Here is a 25,507-nt window from a genome sequence, read left to right as displayed (position 1 = left end):
TTTTGCCCTCGAGAGAACCTTCCCTAGCCCCAAAAACTTCTACATGCAAATTTTCACGCCGTTCTGATCAGTAGTTTTCGATTCTATAAGAAACATACGGACAGACAAACAGACAGACAGACAGACAGAAATCCATTTTTATTGATATAGATTTTCAACGATACCACGTATCAAAAAATTCTTTGGGCTCAACATTTCTGAAGGTAAAAATCTCCTGAAAACAAACGAGTTTCTGGACTTTCCAGTATAGTGTCCCCCCTTAGATAATTTAGAAACCATAGTCTTATCAAAAAACCTGTTTCGAAGACGTGTCGAATTCTATCTCATATGACAAATCTGATGGTATAACAAAGGTTCCTTTCACCAACAGATGGATTAAATCGGATTTTTACGTAATAGCTAATGGTAGTTTATCCGCTGTCATAACCGTACTGTGATGTGTACAGGTATGGCCTGTTGTAGTTCGACTAATATAACAAAAATCCACCAAAACAAACTTGACGAAAATTAGCTTAAAATGTTTTTGTCCTGAATAAGAGGAAATAAATTCTTAAAACGTTGGACTAGACAGCAGATAAACTAGTTTGATAGAAACCCGATGACCAAATCGCCATCCCTAGAACCAAAATTAGTGACGTTGGTCAAAAAAGTCACTCAATTATCTACTAAGTACAATCGTAATATTTGGAACCAACTGTAATTGGACACTAACTCACCGCAAGGTTTTTTCGCACTTTATCATTTAATTTCAGATTAATTCAAGTGCCATGTGGAGTCGCAGACGGCCATGTGCGCATTCAAAAAGGTAAATCGAAAGCAGATTCTCACAAACGAAACTATCCACCCATTCCCCGCGTCATCGCAGTCATCGAACGCGCACCGCTTGTTGTAAACATTATCTAGAGCCCCTTAGGCATGGGCAGCAGGACTCCGATCAATTGCCTCACGAATAGCGAGACGACGATGACGACGACGATGGTGGAAACCTGACAACAGCATCAACCGAAGCCGAAGCAACCGCAGCCGCTACGATCACTTGGTTGCGACGACCGCGTATAACATTGAACTTGACCAACAGAGACCAACGAGTGCGGTTGTCGTGCATAGCCTCGTTATACCTGTTTACCTTCCGTCCAGTTCAGCGCAGCGCAACCACGTTCAAGTACAACAGTCTCGTTATGCTCGTGGGTACACCTTTCCGATCTGGCTATTTCGCTCTCTCGCAGTATTTTTTTCTCTTATTCATTGGGTGGCAGTGGGTGAGCAAAACAAAACAGAAAACAAGCAACCGATCGTTGGATCCGATCGGGAGCTTTCGGCTCGCAACATCCGAGCCGAGGTTGTCGCGCGCAAGTTGAGAGACCTCCAGTTCGCGTGGTAGCGACGCAACACACGATCGTCTGCACGCGAACCACAAGCACAACGCACGGTACCGAGCATCGGACGCAGTCGCTCTAATCTTGATGATGACCTAGCGAGGCTTCCAATTCGCATGTCCCCAGTCTAGCACAGCACACCGTAAGCCACCGCAACCGACCGTTTTGAATCCGTACTGGTCGTGGTCGGCTCTTTGTTGAGAACCCAGGAAGCTCGTTAGAATAGCTAGCGATGCTGTCTTCTTATGCTCGTTTTGTGCTTTTCGACTTTAGCGCATAAATTTGTATGACTTTAGTGTCAATTAGTGGAACCGGGAGACAATGGCCAGTGCCCGGGGCGATAAGTGACCAAGTTCAGGGTGAAGTTTTCCGTGTTCCATCCATCGGTTCGGTTCTCGATTGCGTGTGCTCGTAAGGACCAGACCGCGATCGCTTCCCACGGGTTGCTTAGAATTTCCAGTACTTTTATTGTGTCTTTGTTCTACGTTGGTTCAGGTATAGTCATTGGTTAAGCCTGATGGTTTTTTTTGCCATTGGCACTTCAACGAAATACTTTTGTTTCGTTTTACGAGAAATGGAAACTTAATGAATCATGTTTGCATGCCATTGCTATTGATTTATCTGTGATATTTTAATTTATTTGTGTCTAGTTTGTGCGTGCCCCAATGTCTGTGTGAGTTACCCTGCATTTCTATTTTCAACACGTTTCTAAAACTCGCTCAGCCTGTTATCAAGTTAGCAGCTTTATTCTATTTACAATTTACTCCTTTGCGGGCCACGGAGGACAACTCCCCTGTTGTGACTTCGAGACGATAATTCTATTTATAGTGTTATGATTACGATCATTCTCATCTAGAGGGGATGTAATGAGCTTGTATCGTTTTACTGCAGCCACCTAAGCCTTGTTCTTTGCTTCATGATGGCACGGCTTGAAGAGACTAGTTTCCGAAGGCTTGTCATATGCAAAATAACCGCCCGCAGGGAATCGAGCGCGTATTTTCTTCTCCAGACTAGTTCCATTAATTCCATAGCAAAATTGCGGTGACAGCTTTTCCCTGTCAGTCCACGCCGGTTCCAACTGGAGGCAGAAGGATGGAAAGAAAGAGCCTGACGTGCAGTTCAAGGACGCCTGTCACTTTGGCACTTTTTGCCTTAATTCAATTTTCTCGCCCTGATTCCGAAATAAGAAGAAAGGCTCTTCGTGCTCTGGCTATTGCGCCAGCAGGGAAAAAACGCGCAGCATTTCCTAGCCGCTGCAGTTTCCTTTGGCAAAGCTGCTTTTGCATTCACGGTTGTATCGCAGTGAATGTTTTATTTTTCAATTTTCTTTCTTGCCTTTCTCGTTACAGACGACTAATAACGGACGGGGAACAGCTTCAGTTTCAGAGCGCGTTGACGACGACAGAGGCAGCGACCGCGGCGTGTCGAGCTCGGAAGATGGTTGCACCGCGCTCGCACACCACCCGTGGGCAGGCAGGGACTTCCGGTTAGCGAGCTGCCACTGCACGAGATGTCGCACCGGGGACGGAGAAGCGTGCAGCACTTTTCAAAGACTTGCAACGTCCTTGCCGGCGGGACCTTGCTTTGGATCGCACGAGCGCCGGTGGAGCGGCTTTGGATCGCACGAGCGCCGGTGGAGCGTGGCTTTTCCTACGCTACAGAACAAGTCTTTTATTTTGCCATTATTTATGCAAAATGTGAACTCTGCTAGAAATGGGATGCACAAAACAAGATGAAATTATCTCGATTCGATTCAACGGGCACAAAAGGGCAATATTGGAGTGGAATTTTTAAATTAGAATTTATTACAGCTGTTTCCTGAGGACGTCGAAATTTACGTTTTGGTGCTGGTTGCTCAGTTGACGAGTGTTTTTCGAACACCCTTTTGGAAGGCTGCATAGTGAACCGCGAAGTCATGCTTTTGAAAATATTGACAAGTTAGGTGAGATGTAACAGCTGATAGCTATTCAGCTAGGACACTGTGGTAAATATAATTTTCATGTGGAACAAATTGCTTTTAATAAAATAAAAGCAAATATTTTTCGGCCTTCTACGCATAGCCTTCTTTGTCAATTAGTAAGTTCAGTGGGGTAAATTTAACTAAAGCCCGTTAGGATGCATGACCGCAAGCAAAACAAAGTTTTGTAACCATGAATTTTCGGGTAATTTATCAAATAGACATATGTGACAATGAGAGATTCTCTTCGTGTCTCCTTTCTTCCGTTAATTACGCGGATACTAATGCATTTTAAAACATCAGGCTTCCATGAATCGCCTGCCGGAGTCACTAGCAGGGGTTGCAAAGGGATCGCAAGTTGAATGTGACTGCGTGAATGCGTACGCTTTCCGCATTCAACTTGCGCTTTTTGAACGATCATTTGACTGTTTTTTTAATCCAGTCAATCTGCCACTTGCGCTGCTGCCGTCTTATAATTCATGCGGCCTCTCAAGAGAAGCCAACAGACGTTCTCTCGCTTTGCGCGTTCATGTCGAAGACTAAACTGCAAACTGACTGGAAGCATAAGATGACGTATTTTTTCGTTTCTCTTTTTGTCTCCAAATCGGCTGCCCACAGTAATAGTTTGTCACCCGGAGTCGGTCCGATGCAAGCAAAATGTTCGTTTGTATTGGACGGAGTCCGACCGACTTCTTCCAAGCACATGTAGTGCTTGTTTTTTTGTGGTATTGAATCATACGACAGCGCGGTAGCTTTTCGTTAGCGTGGTGACTGCCAGTCATTTGACTGTTTTGCAGTCATTCGCTGCTCCAAACGGTAAAGGCAACTTGACTGAAACGAAAATGTTAAAAGGTTTAAAAGGTAGTAGTAGTAGTAGTAGTAGCAGTAGTAGTAGTAGTAGTAGTAGTAGTAGTAGTAGTAGTAGTAGTAGTAGTAGTAGTAGTAGTAGTAGTAGTAGTAGTAGTAGTAGTAGTAGTAGTAGTAGTAGTAGTAGTAGTAGTAGTAGTAGTAGTAGTAGTAGTAGTAGTAGTAGTAGTAGTAGTAGTAGTAGTAGTAGTAGTAGTAGTAGTAGTAGTAGTAGTAGTAGTAGTAGTAGTAGTAGTAGTAGTAGTAGTAGTAGTAGTAGTAGTAGTAGTAGTAGTAGTAGTAGTAGTAGTAGTAGTAGTAGTAGTAGTAGTAGTAGTAGTAGTAGTAGTAGTAGTAGTAGTAGTAGTAGTAGTAGTAGTAGTAGTAGTAGTAGTAGTAGTAGTAGTAGTAGTAGTAGTAGTAGTAGTAGTAGTAGTAGTAGTAGTAGTAGTAGTAGTAGTAGTAGTAGTAGTAGTAGTAGTAGTAGTAGTAGTAGTAGTAGTAGTAGTAGTAGTAGTAGTAGTAGTAGTAGTAGTAGTAGTAGTAGTAGTAGTAGTAGTAGTAGTAGTAGTAGTAGTAGTAGTAGTAGTAGTAGTAGTAGTAGTAGTAGTAGTAGTAGTAGTAGTAGTAGTAGTAGTAGTAGTAGTAGTAGTAGTAGTAGTAGTAGTAGTAGTAGTAGTAGTAGTAGTAGTAGTAGTAGTAGTAGTAGTAGTAGTAGTAGTAGTAGTAGTAGTAGTAGTAGTAGTAGTAGTAGTAGTAGTAGTAGTAGTAGTAGTAGTAGTAGTAGTAGTAGTAGTAGTAGTAGTAGTAGTAGTAGTAGTAGTAGTAGTAGTAGTAGTAGTAGTAGTAGTAGTAGTAGTAGTAGTAGTAGTAGTAGTAGTAGTAGTAGTAGTAGTAGTAGTAGTAGTAGTAGTAGTAGTAGTAGTAGTAGTAGTAGTAGTAGTAGTAGTAGTAGTAGTAGTAGTAGTAGTAGTAGTAGTAGTAGTAGTAGTAGTAGTAGTAGTAGTAGTAGTAGTAGTAGTAGTAGTAGTAGTAGTAGTAGTAGTAGTAGTAGTAGTAGTAGTAGTAGTAGTAGTAGTAGTAGTAGTAGTAGTAGTAGTAGTAGTAGTAGTAGTAGTAGTAGTAGTAGTAGTAGTAGTAGTAGTAGTAGTAGTAGTAGTAGTAGTAGTAGTAGTAGTAGTAGTAGTAGTAGTAGTAGTAGTAGTAGTAGTAGTAGTAGTAGTAGTAGTAGTAGTAGTAGTAGTAGTAGTAGTAGTAGTAGTAGTAGTAGTAGTAGTAGTAGTAGTAGTAGTAGTAGTAGTAGTAGTAGTAGTAGTAGTAGTAGTAGTAGTAGTAGTAGTAGTAGTAGTAGTAGTAGTAGTAGTAGTAGTAGTAGTAGTAGTAGTAGTAGTAGTAGTAGTAGTAGTAGTAGTAGTAGTAGTAGTAGTAGTAGTAGTAGTAGTAGTAGTAGTAGTAGTAGTAGTAGTAGTAGTAGTAGTAGTAGTAGTAGTAGTAGTAGTAGTAGTAGTAGTAGTAGTAGTAGTAGTAGTAGTAGTAGTAGTAGTAGTAGTAGTAGTAGTAGTAGTAGTAGTAGTAGTAGTAGTAGTAGTAGTAGTAGTAGTAGTAGTAGTAGTAGTAGTAGTAGTAGTAGTAGTAGTAGTAGTAGTAGTAGTAGTAGTAGTAGTAGTAGTAGTAGTAGTAGTAGTAGTAGTAGTAGTAGTAGGAGAAAAGCCACCATCTTTAACCCACGAGATTTGTTTGTGAGAATTGAGAACTGCCATATTTGCCAAATAATTAAAATAATTTATATTAGACTTACCTATTAGCAAAGCCGAATGGCTCCGCCATCTGCCCAAAACTACGGTTTTGAGATCAGGCAGCCGAGAACCACCCAGCATCGCATCTCCTAGCTTGGCTACTCAATAGAGCATTACCAGGTATGGCCACGTGGAGGCGCTAGGCAGGGGCTTGGGATGGCTAGAGCTATATTGGACGCTCCTCATTTGCCTCCTCCATTTTATCCCCAATCTCCACCTTCCGTTTGTACTCCTCAAAAATAGTCTGCAACACCTTTCGTTCAAATACGGCTATTGCACGAATGTCCGTAAGCAAAGTTACTGTCTCAAGTCCGTAGAGGACTACTGATCTGATTAGCGTTTTGTACATCGTCAGCTTTGTGCGGCGGCGTACGCTCCTAGATCGAAGCGGCTTGCGGCTCGATTTCCAGCCTGAATGCGTCGTTGGATCTTTTTATTCGTATTATTGTTGGCGGTGACCAGAGGTCTAAAATATACGAACTCATCAAACACTTCCAGTTCATTGCCGTCAATAGTCACTGTCCGTGGAAGGTAAACGGTGCTTTCTCTGGAGCCTCTTCCTACGATATATTTGATTTTCGACGCATTAATTTGTAACCCTACCCTCATAGCCTCCGTTTTTAGTCTGGCGTAGATTGCCTCCGCCGTCCCAAGGTTTCTAGTAATGATGTCAACGTCGTCTGCGAAGGCTTGGAGTTGGCTACTCTTGCTGAAGATCGTTCCTCTCGTTTCGATGTCCGCCCGCCGAATCAGATCTTCAATAGTGTTCAATAGTTCATTGAATTACATACAGGACAGTCCATCCCGTTGCCGCATCCCTCTGCGCGATTCGAAAGAACTCGAGAGTGTCACCGAAACGCACACGTAGCACATCACTTGCTCCAGACTAGCTTTGATCAGCCGCGTTAGTTTATCGGGAAAACCGTACTGGTGCATTATCTGCCTTAACTGTTTTCGTTCAACTGTATCGTATGCTGCTCTGAAATCCACGAAAATAAGATGCGTGGGCACGTTGTACTCCCGACATTTCTGGAGGATTTGCCGGAGAGTAAAAATTTGATCCGTTGACCGTTGTAGCACGGTTTCCCATAAAACCGAAGCCAAAAACACGATTTCTCTTGCCATTGGGGATAGACGACGTAGCAAAGTCTGAGAGAGTACCTTGTAGGCGGCGTTGACCAACGTGATGCCGCGGTAATTACAGCAATCTAGCTAGCTGCCCTTTTTGAAGACGGGGCAGACTACACCTTCCATCTAATCCTCCGGTAGTTTCTTCTCCTCCCAAATGCTAGAAATTATCCAATGTAGTGCCATTGCCAGCGGTTCTTGGCCATTTTTGTAATGCTCTGACGGGAGTCGGTCCTTTCCGGCGGTTCTATTATTCTTCAGTTGACGAATTTCTCGCCGGATCTCTTCAAGGTCGGGAGCCGGCACTCTGTTGTCGTTTGTAGGCTCTCCGAGGTTAACTTCCATTGCGTCTCCTGCTGCTATATCGCCGTTGAGGTGCTCATCGAAATACTGCTTGCACCTGTGTAGCCCTTGCGAGTTTGGTGCACCTTCTCGTGGAACTTGCGTGTGTTTTTAGTCCGGAATAGTTGTTTCAGCTCCTTACGATCTCTGTCCTCATTCAACTCGTGGTCAACTCATTCCGTGCTCGTCGATACTTGGCCGAATTCTCTCTCGTGGATATGCTTGGATAGTTTTCTAAGCCCTTTTTTTCCTCTCTATCGCTTGTTGGTGTTCCCCGTCAAACCACTCATTTCGTGCACTCAAGGTTTCCACTCCTAGCACCACGTTTGCGGCCTCGTTGACGGCCTACCGTTTTCGAGGGTCGAAGCATCAACATGTGACCAAAAAATATCCTATAAAAGTGAATTTTTCGGCTTAATCAGCTACCCAAATGATCATTAATAGAATTCTATTCAGCTTAATTTTTTAGCAACTAGCCGTACTTTCAGGTTTGCTATGCAACTTCCAAACAGAACTAGAAAGTTCACAAAAAGTCTGCTTAGGTCGCTGTATAGAACGCTGTTCAGCTCGAAGAAAAAAAACTGAGATTATACAATTTCCCACTTTTCCCTGTTTTTTTTTCCTTAACTAAATCATTTGTTTTTGGTTATTAATGATAAGCTTAGATCGAATACCTAGATCAGAAGAATAATAACTGTTTATTAATAGTAATTTATTTTCCTAACTTGCCACGGATTTCGAACTCGAGTACTCCGCTTGGTAACCTAAATACATACCACTGCTCCTTTGCTGAAATATGAGATCTGCATAGATTTCACTCGATGTACTGATTTCTGAACTGAATTTACTGAACTGAAATTTACTGAAACGTCAAGAACAACCCCTGGTTTCTTTTTGAACTTGAAAGTCATTTATAGCCTAAATCGATCCATCTCTTCACTCAAGAAGCAAACGTTTCATGATGATGACAAACAAGTCACTTCTATAAATAATCATTCTATAAATAATCATTCTATAAATAAACATTTCTATAGTTACATGCAACAACGCTGATTAACAGTCGAATAGAAGAATTTGTCGTGAACTTTCGCGCTGATTAAAAGTACGGTCGGTGCTTTCGTTGAACTTCGTCAAACAGCCTGCATTTTGCCCAACACTATGAAGCCCGTTCCCAGCTCGTTGATCGCTCCACCGCTCTGGAAAAATTGGACTTTCATACCTTCTCGCTTTTGAGACAGATCTCCTGCAGGGCCACGATGCCAAGCTTTCGGGGTTCTAATGGATCGAGCGAACGACCAACGAAATTTAGCGATCTGCAGTTCTAGGTACCAAGTTTCCATCTCATGTCCTTAATTCGTCGCCTTTGTCCATGCTTTTCCGAGTTTAGGGTTTAAATAGATAGCCGTACTAAGGCCTACGCTACCGAGTCTCGTGATGGGGCTGCCATCTCAAAGTGTCGAGACACACTGTGCCTCTTTCCCTGTTGGTATATGACCTTAGTGTCCACCGGGGTTGGCTACCCGATCTCCGCTAAGGTTGCTCGTGTTCCGCCTGGTACCACGTGAAGGTAGGGATAGGAGTTACTGGATAAGAAGCTAAGGACCACTAAGGCTAAGGCTAAGGCTAAGGTTCTATTTTATGCATTTAGTGGATTTACGGGATGCTAATAACAAGCCAGTTTTTCCTGCACCAATCGACGAACAAATCCAAGAGCGTGTGCAGCCGGACACAGTCCTCTATAGTATGAATGTGGTTGCAAAAACAACACAAACAGGTGAGGTCCCATGTTGCTGCCTTGAGGAACAGCCGAGCAGTTGGTAAACTGCGAAGAGAATCATGAATCAAGCTGCATACGTAGAACTGTGCCGCATAAATAGGAACTAAGCCTTTTCGTGAAATTTCGAGATGCGCCGAGTCGCGAAGTTCTCTGCAATAGTATTTAGTGGTCAATACGATCTAACGCTGATAAATGCTGACCAAAGCAATGAATAGTTACTAGATAGGTAAATTCTTTTCTGAAGATTTCTATTTTAAATTAAAGTTTTATTTTAAATTATAACTGGGACTGAATTATGAATATCTGCTTATGGATTAAATATGGCTTTTACTTTATTGTTTGTTTACCTACGTTCGCGTTAGTACGTTTTAACCAACTTAGGAGCTGTTTGCAAACCGAAGCATCACGCTCCAATTTCAGATTCAAACTAAATGGTTTGATTTTTAACCACCTAATTTATGTTCTGATTATTTAAATTTGATGATTTTCCGAATCATTGTCATCATTGCTGAAATGATTCAGTTGAAAATCGCTTCGTCAATTTAATATACTTGTCATGCAAAATTTAATGTTAATGAATGCCTTATCATGAACCTAATCATTATTTTCAGCACAGAAACGGCTTTTGAAATTGAAAAATTCAATGACGGCTGCTTGATGCTTAATCAAATAGATTCATTTGAACTTCCGATTGCAAATCTAAATTTAACTCGGACGGTCATCAACCATGTTAAAGTGTAAATTATCACATGTTTTTTTTCTGCTTTCAATACAAAGTTGTACCATTCTGGAGGGACGTCGGAACCCCGGTAGTGAGATTCCTAATTGGCGATCCAATCTCACCGTAATGGATTAATAATGTGCCGCCGGACATGGTCACCGGGAGCGGCCGCTGAAGGTGAATTATGCGCATTAATTAATCAACCTTCCTGGGCACGAGATACGACTCGCAGCGTAGGTCGGTACATACACAGCGACTTGTCCTTCGCAAAGTATCCCTTCTGAATCTGGCAGTACCGACCCGATGCGCCCGACCAGACTGAAACGGGAGGGCAAAGTTTAGCCCGACGCAAAGCTCCCGTTCTTCTGCGGTCACCCAATTACTCCATCGTCGTCGTCGTCATCATCATGATCATCATCATCAACGTCATCATTATCAGCGTCAGGAATTACTCTAGTCCTTTGCTGGGTTTTCTTTCCACCGGGTTTAGACCTATTTGCGAAAAAAAAGCAGCATAAATAAATTGGTTCAAATTGATGCACTTAACAGAGTAATTTTCCCACCGGGATGCGCAATCCCTCGGCATTACTACTCGGCTGCCAGCAGCACAAGCGGAAAAGTGAAACTGCGAGCGAAAAAAAGTGAATCCTTACGGCACTGCAACCAGCCTGGTACACCGTAAACACGTTTCAAAATTCACTATTCACAAGCTTGGCAACCGTCGCACGCTCGCGTCGTCGCCATCCTCAGAAGCGAAGTGTGACTATGTTTTTGCCCGTTCTATGCTCGGGAAGTACCCAGCAGGAGATCACATTTTTTCACACAAGACAAGCGACCACCACCTCAATTAGCCGGGACAAATCGAATGAGAGCTGCAATTACCGTACAATTAATAGCTGCGCGTAAACAGGTTAAGTCAATAAAATGGTAGAGAAATGAGTTCGCTCGAAGGTCAGGAAGATGCTCGGGATTAATTGTATTTGAAAAATGCAGCGATCATTATTTAATTGCGGTGTTGCGGCATCCGATCGAATTACAAGTAATGACGACTAATGGGAGGGTTTTAGCTCCACGGTGCTCGAAGGATCCCTTCGATTCGACCATGCAACAGCGGAAAAGGGTTGAAGGTTTAGCGGTTAATATTGTGAATTGGTGGGTTATGCCTTTGTTGGTTTTTACACATATTAGATTTTCGGAAATTGATTTCATCAAAGTTAGGATAATGCTGGACCAAAAACTGGTAACAAAAACAGTGTTTGATTAAACTGTAAAAAGTCAAATTGTTGAGTAATGTTGATGCTCCAACATGGGCAGACAAATCTACAACCTCATCACAACATGTATGGATATTGACAGAAGTGTGATAATTGCTCTGGCAGATACATCTATGCTAAGAGTACGAATATCACTATGTTTAAAGCGAATAGGCGTAATTGATGTAATCGACATGACTAGTTCAAAATCCGACCTCCCGCAAGTGTAACCTTGGAGCGGACCAAATAATGCGGAGATGCAAGCTGCTAAGCCAATTCGCAAAAGCAACACATTTGAAGTGAAAGAAACTACAATTCTATAGACTTTCGGTTGGACCGGGATGGCACACGGTCAAATAACCCCCAATTAGTCTAAATTAATATGCGTGAAAAGTAAATACCCGGGTCCGGGTCAAATTTCCAGTTTTCACTGGCCGAATCAGTGGCCTACTATGTAGGTCCGGTTTCCCGAGAATCCGTAACTACCAGAAAAATAATGAAAGTTCATCGACTTTCGGCAAATAGCAACTGTGGACTGGTGTGCATGGACTGGTTCAGCAATTGAAAGCAATCATCGAAGGCATGTAATTATCGGATTCCAAGAATGCTGACGGTGCGCGGTGGCGGTGGTGACGGTCTTGTATTTGATTTACTCAGTATAGTAATTATTTCTGAGTTATTGCTTGTACCGGATATCGCATCATCTTGAGCAACAACTTAAATTAAACTGTGAGAGATCACGACTCAATAGTGATTCTAGGTGTTTTTTTAAACGCAAAGTATGAAACAATTTGGGTGTATTTTTGTTTTGGATAATGATAAAAACTTGTTCATCTCACGATTATCGCTTGCCTGGCTATGCGATCCCGAAGGTATCCGGAAAAATTTTATTCGTTGTATGGCTTATTGGTGAAATATTGAAAATATTAATTTCGAGCAAAGTTTCGAAATTAGATACCTACTGTCGTTATAGATCGAGCTAAAAATAAATCACTGAAATGTCAACTATTTTTCTATTTGAAAGATGCGAGGTTTAACTTAGACTTCTTTTGGTTCGCTATAGATTAGATTTTTAAACTATTCTGTTGGATCTATTTTGAAATCTTGATAACAAATATAATTCATCCGAAAATTTAAAAAAATATACACTGTCATCATCGCCCTGTCAAACATCCCATGTGAATGCACATCTTGAGATATTTAGGTAAAATGTATGGTATGTAAAGTTTCAATGTACGCTAGGCATAATGGAAGATTGGCAATTTGGAAGTTAGGTCCAATTGACTTAGTTTAAAAAAGCATTGGATATAGGGTGAATCCATTACTTACACTCTAAAAAATCGACACGTTCCATTCATGTGAAAAATCATGTAAACTTCTGTATAGCAATTTACTTAAACTTCAGATGCTAGGTCATGGAAAAATTGATAAAAAATCTGGAATCGCACGTAAACCAGTTGAGTATGAATATGAGTGCAAGCTACCCACAATTGACGTGAACGTTACATGAAAAGTGCGGTGGTTGAGAATTACCTATGTTTGCACATAAAATTGTCGAAACACACATGGCCAAATCACGGATGGCCTAAAAATTTTGTGGTCTTCGACCTACTAAAATGTTGGGTATATATTGTCAAATCCTCAAACCAAATCGCTACGAGAATAACTTTTAATGATTTTGATGATAATTTAACCAGCTTTACATTGACAGTAAAAACATTATTTTTCCAAAATATCTCAAGAAAACAGTTTTCGGCGAGATGCAGCCAAGAGATGGGCTTGCGTGATTTGGCCAAATAGGAGTTCGCTCTTTCGTGGTTCGGCCAAATACAATTTCGGCCTTCTGTGACAATTATTGAAATTCGACCTTTTGGTTTTCGGCTATTCGTTATTCGGCCATTCGGTAACAGCCCGGTGAGTCGAAGCGAGGGCTAGGGAAAACTAATAAGAGTTGGTGTTTCAATGCTTTCATGGTAAACGACGCTATGCTAAACAGCATTATGCGAAATGAATTTATGTTAAATGTGCGGCCTCGGTTCTCATTGTATTGCGAATGAGCGATGATTGGCTTAACCGTTAAATGCCCACGCTGAAAAAATGTATTTATAAAGAAAATTTACTTATCTAAAGGCGGTAAACATTATTTACTCTGGGGATGTTTTTCACTATGTTGTTTTAAAGCAACATTGCGCATTTAAAGGTTAAGTGCGTATTCATAGAAAAGCGAAGTTTTGTAAATTATGCCTAACGTCCATTATGCTTATCGTTCGTATGTCTAACGTTGCACATCCCTTCTAACCAGGGATGCCAGATTTACGAATTTATTAATATTCCCAGCCATCAGCCTGCACAAATGTTGTGTATGTGTATACCCGCTTTAGCGTCTGGCGTAGCTTGCCCCCGCCGCACCGTGGCACAGTGGTCGAATTTTGAAAAAACGCAGACATTAGCAATTGGGTAAAAATGCGTAATTTTCCAAGGGTGGTGTCTTCGGAGAAGTTTAATAATAAAATATTGCGCATTTTTATGCACTATTAGGGTGACTGTGCATCAATTATGCTCAGTAACTTTGCACACGATTTTTTATTGCTTTCAAATGTTCAAAGTTATTCAGTATGCTAAAATACCCATTTTCAATGAAGGCTATTTTTCACTAAGATGCATATTTAATGAGTTGTAGAAAATTTTATCAAAAAATAACACATTTTTCAACTGATTTTTCTGAGATTCCTTTAGAGATCTCCTGATGGAATATGGGATATCCTGTGGATATGGGTGCTGTAATATTAATTCTCTGTTATCGCCGCAAATATAAGAGCAATTCGTGTTGAAACCGGGCTGCTACTAGCACGAGGTCTTCAAATATTGAAGCTTCTAGTACACATTAGATTGAATTGGTTAGAAATTGTTTAAAAATGATAGATATATTTTTAATGCCTCGAAACAGTGGACCCCTCGATCGTCAAGGAACAACATTTTGATGCATGACGCTACTGTAGCTGATTCTCTGATATTACCGGTTGGGATGATGTCGAAGAGGCACGGGAAACAATCAACAAGACATATACACACTTAAAAAAAGTACCGAGTTCGGCAAAATTTTGCCGAAATTTCAATTGATAGTACTTAGTTTTTATGGATATAGAATTTAGTTAAGTAAATGTTTTTATAACTGTAGTCTAATTAGTGCTTAAGGGCAAAAAGGCCTGCAAAGCCAGAACAAATACAAACAGCCGAACGTTCGGCAAAACTGTCGATGGTGCAAATCGACGTTTACGGATCTTCAGTAACGTTTGGTAACATAAAAAATTTTGCCGAATGCTCGGCTGTTGAGATTTCGGCAAAATTTTGCCGAAATCGGTGCTTTTTTTTAAGTGTGTAGGCGAATTATAAAAACACATACGCGAAAATTTTCGAGTGAGAAAACAATTACTGATTTAATGAGTATAATGGTGCATTGTGGGGCCAACCAAACACAGGTTCAAAGCCCCATCAAATCTATACCTATAAAGAAGGATTTCTGTCTGTCTGTCTGTCTGTCTGTCTGTCTGTCTGTCCCATGTTCCTTATAGAATCGAAAACTACTGAACTAATCGGCGTGAAAATTTGCATGTAGAGGTTTTTGGGGCCAGGAAAGGTTTTAGTGATGGTTAGAGACCCCTCCCCCCACTAAGAGGGGGGGCTCCCATACAAATGAAACACAAATTTCTGCAAAACTCGAGAACTAATCAAGCAAATAGAACCAAATTTGGCATGTGGGTGTTTTCGGTAACAAGAATTTATTCTAGGGTAATTTGAGACCCCTCCCCTCTTTATAAGGGGAATTATAACTCCTCTCCCCTTTAAGAGGGGGGGCTTCCATACAAATTTCCTCATAACTCGAGAACTAATCAAGCAAATGGAACAAAATTTGGCATGTGAAAGTTATCGAGGGCAAGAATATTTTCTTTGGTGAATTAGGACCCCTCCCAACTTTAAGAAGGGGGGCTCCTATACAAACGAAATACAAATTTCCTCATAACTCGAGAAGTAATCAAGCAAATGGAACAAAATTTGGCACGTGGGTGTTTTTGGAGACAAATTTTTTTTCTATGACTAATTGGGACCCCTCCCCACTTTAGGAAGGGGGGCTCCTATACAAATGAAATGCAAATTTCCTCATAAGTCGAGAATTAATCAAGCAAATGGAACCATATTTGGCATGTGAAAGTTTTCTAGGGCATGAATATATTCTATGGTGAATTAGAACCCCTCCCCACTTTAAGAGGGGGGGTCCTATACAAACGAAATACAAATTTCCTCATAACTCGAGAACTAACCAAGCAAATGGAACCAAATTTGACACGTGGGTGTTTTTGGAGACAAAAATTTTTTCTATGATGAACTGGGACCCCTCCTCACTTTAGGAGGGGGGGCTCCTATACAAATGAAATTTAAATTTCCTCATAACTCGAGAACTAATCAAGCAAATGGAACCAAATTTGGCATGTGAAAGTTTTCGAGGGCAAGAATATTTTCTATGGTGAATTAGGACCCCTCCCAACTTTAAGAGGGGGGGCTCCTATACAAACGAAATACAAATTTCCTCATAACTCGAGAACTAATCAAGCAAATGGAACCAAATTTATCATGTGGGTGTTTTTGTAGGCAGAATATTTTCTATGGTATATTTTCTATGGATTTCCCCACTTTAAGAGAGGGGGGCTTCTATACAAATAAAAAACAAATTTCCTCATAACTCGAGAACTAATCAAGCAAATGGAATCAAATTTGACATGTAAGTGGTTTTGGACGCAAGATTTTTTTCTATGGTGAATTGAGACCCCTCTCTTCTTTAGAAAGCGAGTTATGGCCCATCTCCCCTTTATGAGGGTGGGCTTCCATATAAATGAAATGCAAATTTCCTCTTATCTCGAGAACTAATCAATCAAATGGAACCAAATTTGGCATGTGGAAGTTTTAGATGGCAGAAATTTTTTCTATGGTGAATTACGACCCCTTCCCCTTTTAAGAGGGGAGCTCCCATACAAATGAAATTCAAATTTCCTTATAACTTGAGAACTAATCAAGCAAATGGAACCAAATTTGGCATGTGGGAGATTTTGGAGTCTTGAATTTATTTTACGACAGTTAGAGCCCTCTCACCCCTGTGGTAGGGGGATATGGACTCTCATACAAATAAAACAGAAATTTTTGCGAAACTCAAAAACTAATCGAACTCGAGAAATTCGAGACTCTTCCATAAAACATTAGTCAATACAAGATCACAAAAACTATCTATAGTAACACTAGATCATTCAGGACGAGACGGTCGCGAGTGTTGCCGGTGACCCGCCGTCGGAAGCGCCGCCCACTGGGGGGTTGCAAAACTCGAGATTGTGATAAAGATCATCCGAGATTCATGATTTATGTACAACACAGGTTAATTTGTGGCAATACGAAGTTTGTCGGGTCAGCTAGTAGTAAATAAATAAATATAATGGTGCAGTACTCAAATCCGCTAATATCAAATATTAGAGGTATTCCAGCTTTCAAAAAACATGAATTGCCCCGAAAAGCTATACCATTATTAATTATACATGATTAAGATAAATACAAAAATTTAGATTTATTTTCGCTTTTTTAACACATTCTATTAACGTAACGGTTAAACGGTAATTTTTCCTTCATTATTCAATACGGTCTAGCAAAAATGGGCCGACCTGGACCGATGTGATCTCAATAAATTTTGGTGGCCAATATATTACGAAATATCTATACAAAATTTGATTTGCTGCTTTTGAGCAATTTTTACGTTATTGACATTTGAAAAATGCATATTTTTATAGAAAAAATGCCTATAGCTACAAAATCGAAAGAAATCGTGACTTCATTCATTCAAACAAAATGTGCGTATCCATTGGATGTGAAAGTGCTCGAAAGGCAAGATATGTGAGAAATAAACACGAAAGGAGATATTAAGAAAAAACGGATTTTTAGGTGCACCCCGTCCAAAAAACTTTAAATTACTCCATTCTATCAACCATAAGAGATAGGACTTTCATTACTTCAGTAAAGTAATTCAAATTGAATGTTCTTTAACTTTGCTGAACTTTTTATTCAACTAACTTAATCTATAAAAAAGTTTATGTTTTGCACTCGCTTACTATGATAGCCACTCTAATGTCGTATACACCAAAAATGCGGAAGTTGAAATAACAAATTTTCTCCGAAAATACTATATACCTAGGACTAACGGTTTTAGCGTAATTACTTTTGTCCACCTAGATTTGGGTTTCATCCGACGGTGCGCCGTCCCACGTAATAATGACGTCGTGGTCGTCTGCGAAGTCTAAGAGTTGGTTACATTTGCCGACGATCATTCCTTTCGTTTCAATGCCCGCTCGCCGGATCTTTATTAGCGCTATTGAATAACATACAGGACAGTCCATCCCCTTGCTGCAACCCTCTGCGCGATTTGAAGGGCCTCGAAGGTGCCCCGAAATACGCACGTATAACATCACTCGCACCAGGATTGGTTTGATCAGCCGCGTCAGTTTATCCGGAAAACCGTTCTCCTGGATTTCCTGCCTTAGGTCTTCTCGCTTGACTGTGTCGTATGCGGCCCTGAAATCAATGAAAATATGCTGCGTTGTAACCCCGAGATTTCCGGAGGGTTTGTCGGAGCGAAAATATGGTGCATAGTACCTCGAGTCTTCATAAAGCCCGCCTTATACAGCCCTACGTAATCTTTGGTTATTAGGGGTAGACGACGTAACAAAATCTAGGAGAGCACTTTGTAGGCAGCTCTCACGCAAGGAGTATGAGAAGCACATCATCCAATGATTACGACAAACAACACCCGGTGCTGTGTGTATACATGCTGTTACCTACACATTAGCAAACCGACAGCCTCACAAGTAGTTGTGTAAAACAGTCGTTGGCAAAATTTCCCACGCTGGGATAAAGAACAGAGTGGGAACAGAGAAACAAGTTTATGATCAGGCATTTTGTCAATCTGATGATATTGAGGTGAATTCTAAGAATTATTCTCGAAGGATAACCAACGTGAGGCATGCAGATAAACTGATACCAGAGGGCTGATATCGAGAACAGAAGGATAATGGTATTAAACCCTATAATACTTACTTTACTTTACTTTACTTTAGTGGCAACGATCCGTTATCGATGCTGCGCCGAACGAATTATGGTCCTCCAGTACTGTCGGTCCTGGGCTGCTGCTCTCCAATTCCCACGAACCCCAGCTAAACGTGCGTCGTCTTCGACAGCGCACACCCATCGGGTGCGGGGTCTGCCGCGGAGCCAACGACCTCTTTCTGGTTCTCTGCTGAAAATAGTTTTGGCTACTCTTTCGTCGGGCATTCTGGCCACATGCCCAGCTCACCGCAGCCTGCCACATTGCATTACATTCACTATACCAGCATATTTGTGAGCTCGTGATCAGGGATGGCACAATCATTTTGACTCAATTCACATTCATTTGACAGTACCGTCTCCGCAGAAGCAGAATTTGAAAAATACAATTTAAAATAATAATATAAATAATAGAATTTGAAAAAGTTATATATGGGACGATTGAAGAACTAGTTACTATCTACAACTTTTCTGAGTAAAGTTTGGCTGTATCTTTTGTATTTACGGTGCTGCAATGCTAGTAGCTCATCAGTAGCCCAGTGAACGTTCACTTAGCTACTAATGAGCTACTAGCATTGTAGCACCGTAACTTCAAAAGATACAGCAAAACTCAATTCAGCAAAATTGTAGATAATAACTAATTCTGCAAATGTCCCATATAAAACTTTGTCAAATTTTGCTTGGCTAGGACGGTACTGCCAAATAAATGTGTATTGAGTCAAAGTGATCGTGTCATCCCTGCTCGTGATTCGTGCGTCTACGCCACACTCCTTCTTCTATTTTGCCACCAAGTATGGATTGCAAAATTTTACGCTCAAAACCCCAAGCACTCGTCGGTCAGCTTCCTTTAGCGTCCATGATTCATACCAGTAAAGAGCCACCAGGAGAACTAGTGTTCTGCAGAGCGACAGTTTTGTGCGAATTTGCAATCTACGGGACTTCATCTGGCTACGTAATCCGTAGAAAGCCCGATTCGCGACTGCGATTCGTCGTTTCACTTCGCGGCTTACATCGTTGTCACATATCACGAGTGTACCAAGGTATATAAATTCCTCCACTACTTCATATCGTTCCCCATCTAACTCCACCTCGGCACCAACACCAGTTGGTCTCCCACGTTCCCTGCCAGCAATCATGTACTTCGTTTTGGCGGTGTTAATGGTAAGCCCCAATCTCATCGCTTCACTTTCAAAAGGCCAGAAGGCCTCTTCCACTGCTCTACGGTTGATTCCGATTATATCGACGTCATCCGCAAAGCCAAGAAGCATGTGAGATTCCATTCCTCTCCACGTTTGCTCTCCGTATAGCACTTCCCAGGTAATGTTGAATAGCAGGTTAGAGAGTGCGTTCAGTTCATCCAAGGTCACGAAAGCGGCTGAGGTCTCACCCGTGATTCTAATGCATGATTTGGACCCATTCAGCGTCGCACGACTCAGCGTAACTAGTTTCGGCGGAAACCCATGTTCTAGTATTATCTGCCACAACTCATTTCGTTTGACTGAATCGGTCGCTGCCTTAAAGCCCACAAACAGATGATGTGTCTGCAAGTTGTTGTCCCGGAACTTGTCTAGTAACTGACGAAGGGTAAACATTTGATCCGTCGTGGAGCGACCCTCACGTAAACCAGCTTATTACTCGCCGACGAAGGACTCCGCTAACGGTGTCAGTCTGTAGGACAGGATACTGGAGAGCACCTTATAGGCAGAATTGAGCAATGTTATTCCTTAATAATTTTTACACTCGAGTCGATGCCCCTTTTAAAAATTAAGCAACTGAAGTCATCCAACCACTCCTTCGGCATTTGTTCTTCCTCCCAGATCCTGACAATGATCCGGTGGATTGCTTCGTACAACCGCTCGCTCCCCATTTTTAGAAATTCAGCCGGGATACCGTCACTACCAGCAACCTTATCGTTTTCAGCTCACTGATTGTCTTTTTAACCTCCTCCTGTGTTGGTAGTTCCACAGCTTGGCCATTGCTTACAATTCTTATCCTGTTCCTGCTGATCTACGCGTTTACCTCTCCATTCAACAGTGGTTGGAAGTGCTCCTTCCACCTGGCTGCTACCACCGTTTTGTCAGTAAGCAGATTTGTAGAAACTTCGTGTGTCGTTACTGGCGTATCGCTCCTCTGCACCGACGAGCACGTGCTCCTCGTATTCGCGTTTTTTTAGACGATGGGTTCTTTTTTTCGGCCCTAGGTTGAAGCTTGAGAGAGCCTGTGAGCTATGGATTCTCTACCCTACTAATTTTGAGATTTTAAATTTGCAATAACTTGAAGAAGCTGGGCCTAAGAAAAAAGTTTATGTGAGAAAATTTGTTCAAAATAAAGTATAAAAGTTAATTTTGTTTCAGTTTTACACCATTTTTCTTATCTTAAGTGATTCTACAACCAAAGTCAAATTTAATACACACGAATCTTATCATAGTTTACAACTGTTTTCAATTTACAGTAAAGCTAATAAAAAGGTTATACAGTAATGTTCCGATTTTGTCAACTCCCGATTTTGTCAACCCCCTATTTTGTCTACCTTCGATTTTATCAGCTTTTTATCCCGATTTTGTCAGCCTATAAAATTTGTTTAACTTTTGAGCTTTCAAACTTGATTTATAAAACTTTTCAGCCTGCTTGAAACTATTCTGATTCTCTGGGGAAAGTTTTCGAATAAAATGATGCCTTCTTGCGAGTAATCTTGGTCCAAATCAGGGTATTTTTATAGTAAAAGTTCTATAGTTCCTAAAAGAGCAAAGATAGAGGTATACTATATTCAGCAATATAGTGTATTTTTACTATTTATATAACTTTGTGAAACAGGACAAAATCATACAACAACTACAAAAACAACTAAAATAGAAAAACTGATTTTAACGATTTTTCATTTATGAGAAACAGAATTTTCTATCTTTGCTGAAGAGATAGAAGGTTATTGTCTTCAGCAAAATTTCTTGTCACAATATGCTGTAAAACTTTGCAGAACACATCAACGTGTTATTTTGAAACTGAAGAAAAATAAATTTTTTATTGCACTTTTAGGGGGATTAATCAAAATTTGAATTCCGCTGGACGATACATCTTTTAATTTTAAGAAACTGTTTCAAAGGTTCCATAAACCTGAAAACAAGTTTTCCCGCAAGGTTTTGGACTAGTGTGCTGGCCCGGTTAACGGAGCTTTCGGTTGATCAATTAAGGGTTAAAATTTTATTTTTAGTAGAAGTCTACGATATTGCAAGGTCTTAAGTTTTGAATTTTGAAAAAATCTTGCCATCTTCAAAATTCAACATGGGGCTGACAACATCGGAACGTAACTGTATTAATTTTGACACTGTTTTGAGTAAATCATATCTCTACAGAAACCAATAAACGACTCAAAGTGGAAAACGATTAACGCTGAAAAATCAATGACCTATAGGTGACCCATTTTTGGGTTTTTGGACCATCGGTTCACCGGGTCCACGTTAATTAATCACTCTTCGCAAGTATTTCAGCTCCTCTTCCTCGGTATTCCATACCAGAAAAAGCCGGTCCCCCACTTTGGCAAGCATTGCAATCAGCGACAATCCACTCAACGCAAAAGTGCTCGGGAAAGAACCGTCCGTTCTGCATGAATCAATCCCCCAGAGGCCGCAAATAAACAACAGTTAATATTTACCGGCGGTGGCGGTGCGGCCAAGGGAGATGCAAAATGCGATATCTTTTACCGTTACAACTGGGATGACCACTGTGGAAGGTGTGAATTCTCGAAAGACTGCGCTGAAAAACGAATCCAATTATATAAGTACACATATGGCACCGTTTCGGCGGCTTCTCCCCTCGGACGATCTGTCCATGCATCCACTCTGATTCATTGCAGCTCGCTCAGCATCTCCAGTGTCCCCCCCGGGGGGGAAGGAAGATTTCATCCGCCTGAGAATGGTGCGGATCTGGTTTGGTAGAATGTTTGCACGCTGACATGGGGATGCTTGCTTTTTTCGTTTGACATTTTCGATTCTGCTTAACTCATATTTACGGTAATTATTGTTTCTCTTTCAATCTTTTAAACCTAATACATATGCGAGCATTAATTAGTAACATAAAACATCCCAACAACTAAAAACTGCACGAAATACAAGTCGAAGAACGTTTAGCACCGTGCTTATCCCAATTCCGTCTGACGGTACATTTGTTATGCATTGTCGAAAGCAATCGGAAGTCTCGAATTCCCAAGTGCTCAACAAATGACAGTAAACTGCAACCAGTACAAGAGTGTTGTACAATACAACACACTGCACTCTGTTTACCCATCACCACGGCATAGATGAACTCACCCCTCGGCGGTGTTTGATTTGGGAATGAAACATCGATTTATTCGTTTCGCCCCCGGGTGATGTTCTCGGAATCGAGCCTGTTGACAAATTAGCTTGTTCGATTGGTCATTCCTCTTTCGCTATCAATTTGACTGGGGACAGTGCTTAATTTGTCGCACCATTTACCGGTCGCTTATGTGCGGGATCAACGAACCTTCAACGACATACCAAAACACACCCCGTCTGTCCCGACCGTACGGGTCGGCGTGATTCACCGGCCAGACCTGAGGGCAAAAGGTGTGCTATAAATTATTGACGCTAAAGCAAGGTAGTTTGGGTTTTCCAAAGGCAAGCGCTGCCTGTTCACGTGTTAGTCATGTTGGGAATGTGTTATCCTTAGGTTAGCTCACGACTAGAACGGACCGAGTTTGTTGTAGGTACCATAAAGTGGAGCAACTATTTTAAGATTTTTCGAAGTGAACAAAAACTGCTAGATAATAATCACATATGGCTTTTATGGTGCAGCTATATAAACGCTCTGGAGATGACAAATTACCGATATCGGTTCGGTACTCACGTTGTTAATTGCTGATTCTTGCTGTCTCCGTAGATAATCACACAAAACATTCTGAGGTAATCAATCACGAATTGTACTTCGTTTAGCGAAATCCAGTTGCATATCTGTCTATTATCTTAATGTTGGGCTTTTCCAGCTTAAGCAATTTGCTGAACGAGCATTTGGTGTTGTTCTAACTAATTTGGCATGTTCTTAATTAAAGCAAACAACATGTCTTGTTCCATCGAAGAGCCAAACTAACATGAGAGCTTCAACATGAGCGATAATTATGACGAACTTTCAGTTTATAGGGATTATTACGTTTAATTAGGGCAAATTAGGCAAATCACTATTGTTCAGCTAAACTTTAGATTTTTCACGTTGAGACGCTGAAAAAATTTTTAATCAGCCCGTACACATTTTAATCACCAAGGCGCTTTCTTAAACAGTTTTCAATTTTACTGACTTGTCCCAAAATACCACTGTTATAAGTTTTTGACCATGACATCTCATGACGCAGCCCTCACAGGTCTACTACAATATGATATGTTAAAATTAAGTGCTCGACTTTTAGAATTGCTGTAATCAGTGCTCAAAGCAGCGAGGTGGAGTTCCTTTTCAGCAGTAGCGAGGTGGAAGGAAGAAATATGAAGAAAACACTCATTATTGTTCTACTCATGTGTTCATGTTTAACCCGATAAAATAATTGGTGTCTGTTGTAAGGTTAATCATTTTGATATACAGTAATGTTCCGATTTTGTCAGCTCCCGATTTTGTCTACCCCCGATTTGATCAGCTTTTTTCCGATTTTGTCAGCCTATAAATTTCGTTTAACTTTCGTGCTTTTAAACATGATTTATAAAACTTTTCAGCCTGTTTGAAACTACTCTGATTCTCTTGGGAGAGTTTTTGACTAAAATGATGCCTTCTTGCGAGCAATTCGGGGTCAAAATTAGGGTATGTTTATAGTAAAAGTTCTATCGTTCTTAAACAACCAAAGATAGAGGTATACTATATTCAACAATGTTGTGTATTTTTACTATTTGCACAACTTTGTAAAAGAGAAAAAGTCATACAACAATTACAAAAACAGCTAAATTAGAAAAACTGATTTTAACGATTTTTCATTTATGAGAAATAAGATTTTTCTATCTTTACTGAAGAGATAGAAGGTTAGCGTCTTCAGCAAAATTTCTTGTAATAATATACTGTAAAACTTTGTAGACCACATCAATGAGTAATTCTCGCTGAAACGGGGCCACTACTGACACGAGGTCTTCAAATATTTGAACTTTTGCGCTTAATTGGTTGAAAATGGTTAAAAAATAAGAATTACACTTTTGATACCTCGAAATAGTGGACCCCTCGTTCGTCAAGGGGCCTAACAGTTTCAAAAAAAGTTGAATATTGAGCAAACCCTGAAATCTATATCATGTGACATTTCATAAATTTGCCATGAAACAACTGACAAATGGCCCGGTTCTGTGAAGAAGAACAGGGCTTTCAAATGGAGTAAAAAAATTTTTTGGCGGCCATCTTGGATTTGGTCGCCATATTGGATTTTATCAAAAAATGGCCATTTTCACCATGAGCCCTCCAACCGATTTTCATCTTAAGACCGCCATTGGAAAGCTGAGAAAAAACATAAGAAGTTATAAGAAACATTCATAAAATTAGGTGTGCAATGGCATTAACTGAGTAAAACAACCAGTTATTTGTGGCTAGGTTCACAATCTATATATATAAAAGTGAGCGTGAGTATGTTTGTATGTTTTTATGTTCTTATGTTCCGCCATAACTCCAGAACGCCTTGAGCGATCTCCACCAAACTTGGCACACTTGTTCCTTGATATAAGAGAATCAGTACTGGGGCGTTGACAAAAAAGCGGGGGGTTCGTAACAGGGGGAAGGCCATAACTCCGAAATGCCTGGACATTCATCAAACTTGGCACAATTGTTCCTTGGCATAAGAGAATTAGCACTGGGAGGCAGTCTTGGCATTTCACTGAGGTGCAACACCAATATGTAAGTGTATTTCTTACACTGCGGAGATCGATACAGTCGCACCGGCGCGCAAAAAACGAACGCTTGCTTAAAGGGATTAGCAAACAAAGTGTATAGCTGTGTATGCGTGAAACAACGGCGGTGAAATTTAGAATCACACACCCAACAAATACGCCACTCAAGAGCCCGTATGTTCTCTCACCACAAATCGCACTTGCGTGCACTACTCTGCAGAGCTTTCACTGGCGCTTCGTTCTCGATGCAGCAGGGCATTCACATTCTGTCTCTGCAGAACAAAACTCAGGTTGTCTGTATGATGTGCTATCAATTTGAC

This window comes from Sabethes cyaneus, chromosome 1, assembly GCF_943734655.1.
Source record: "Sabethes cyaneus chromosome 1, idSabCyanKW18_F2, whole genome shotgun sequence".
NCBI classification, from domain to species: domain Eukaryota; kingdom Metazoa; phylum Arthropoda; class Insecta; order Diptera; family Culicidae; genus Sabethes; species Sabethes cyaneus.
This window is presented reverse-complemented; position numbering follows the sequence as displayed.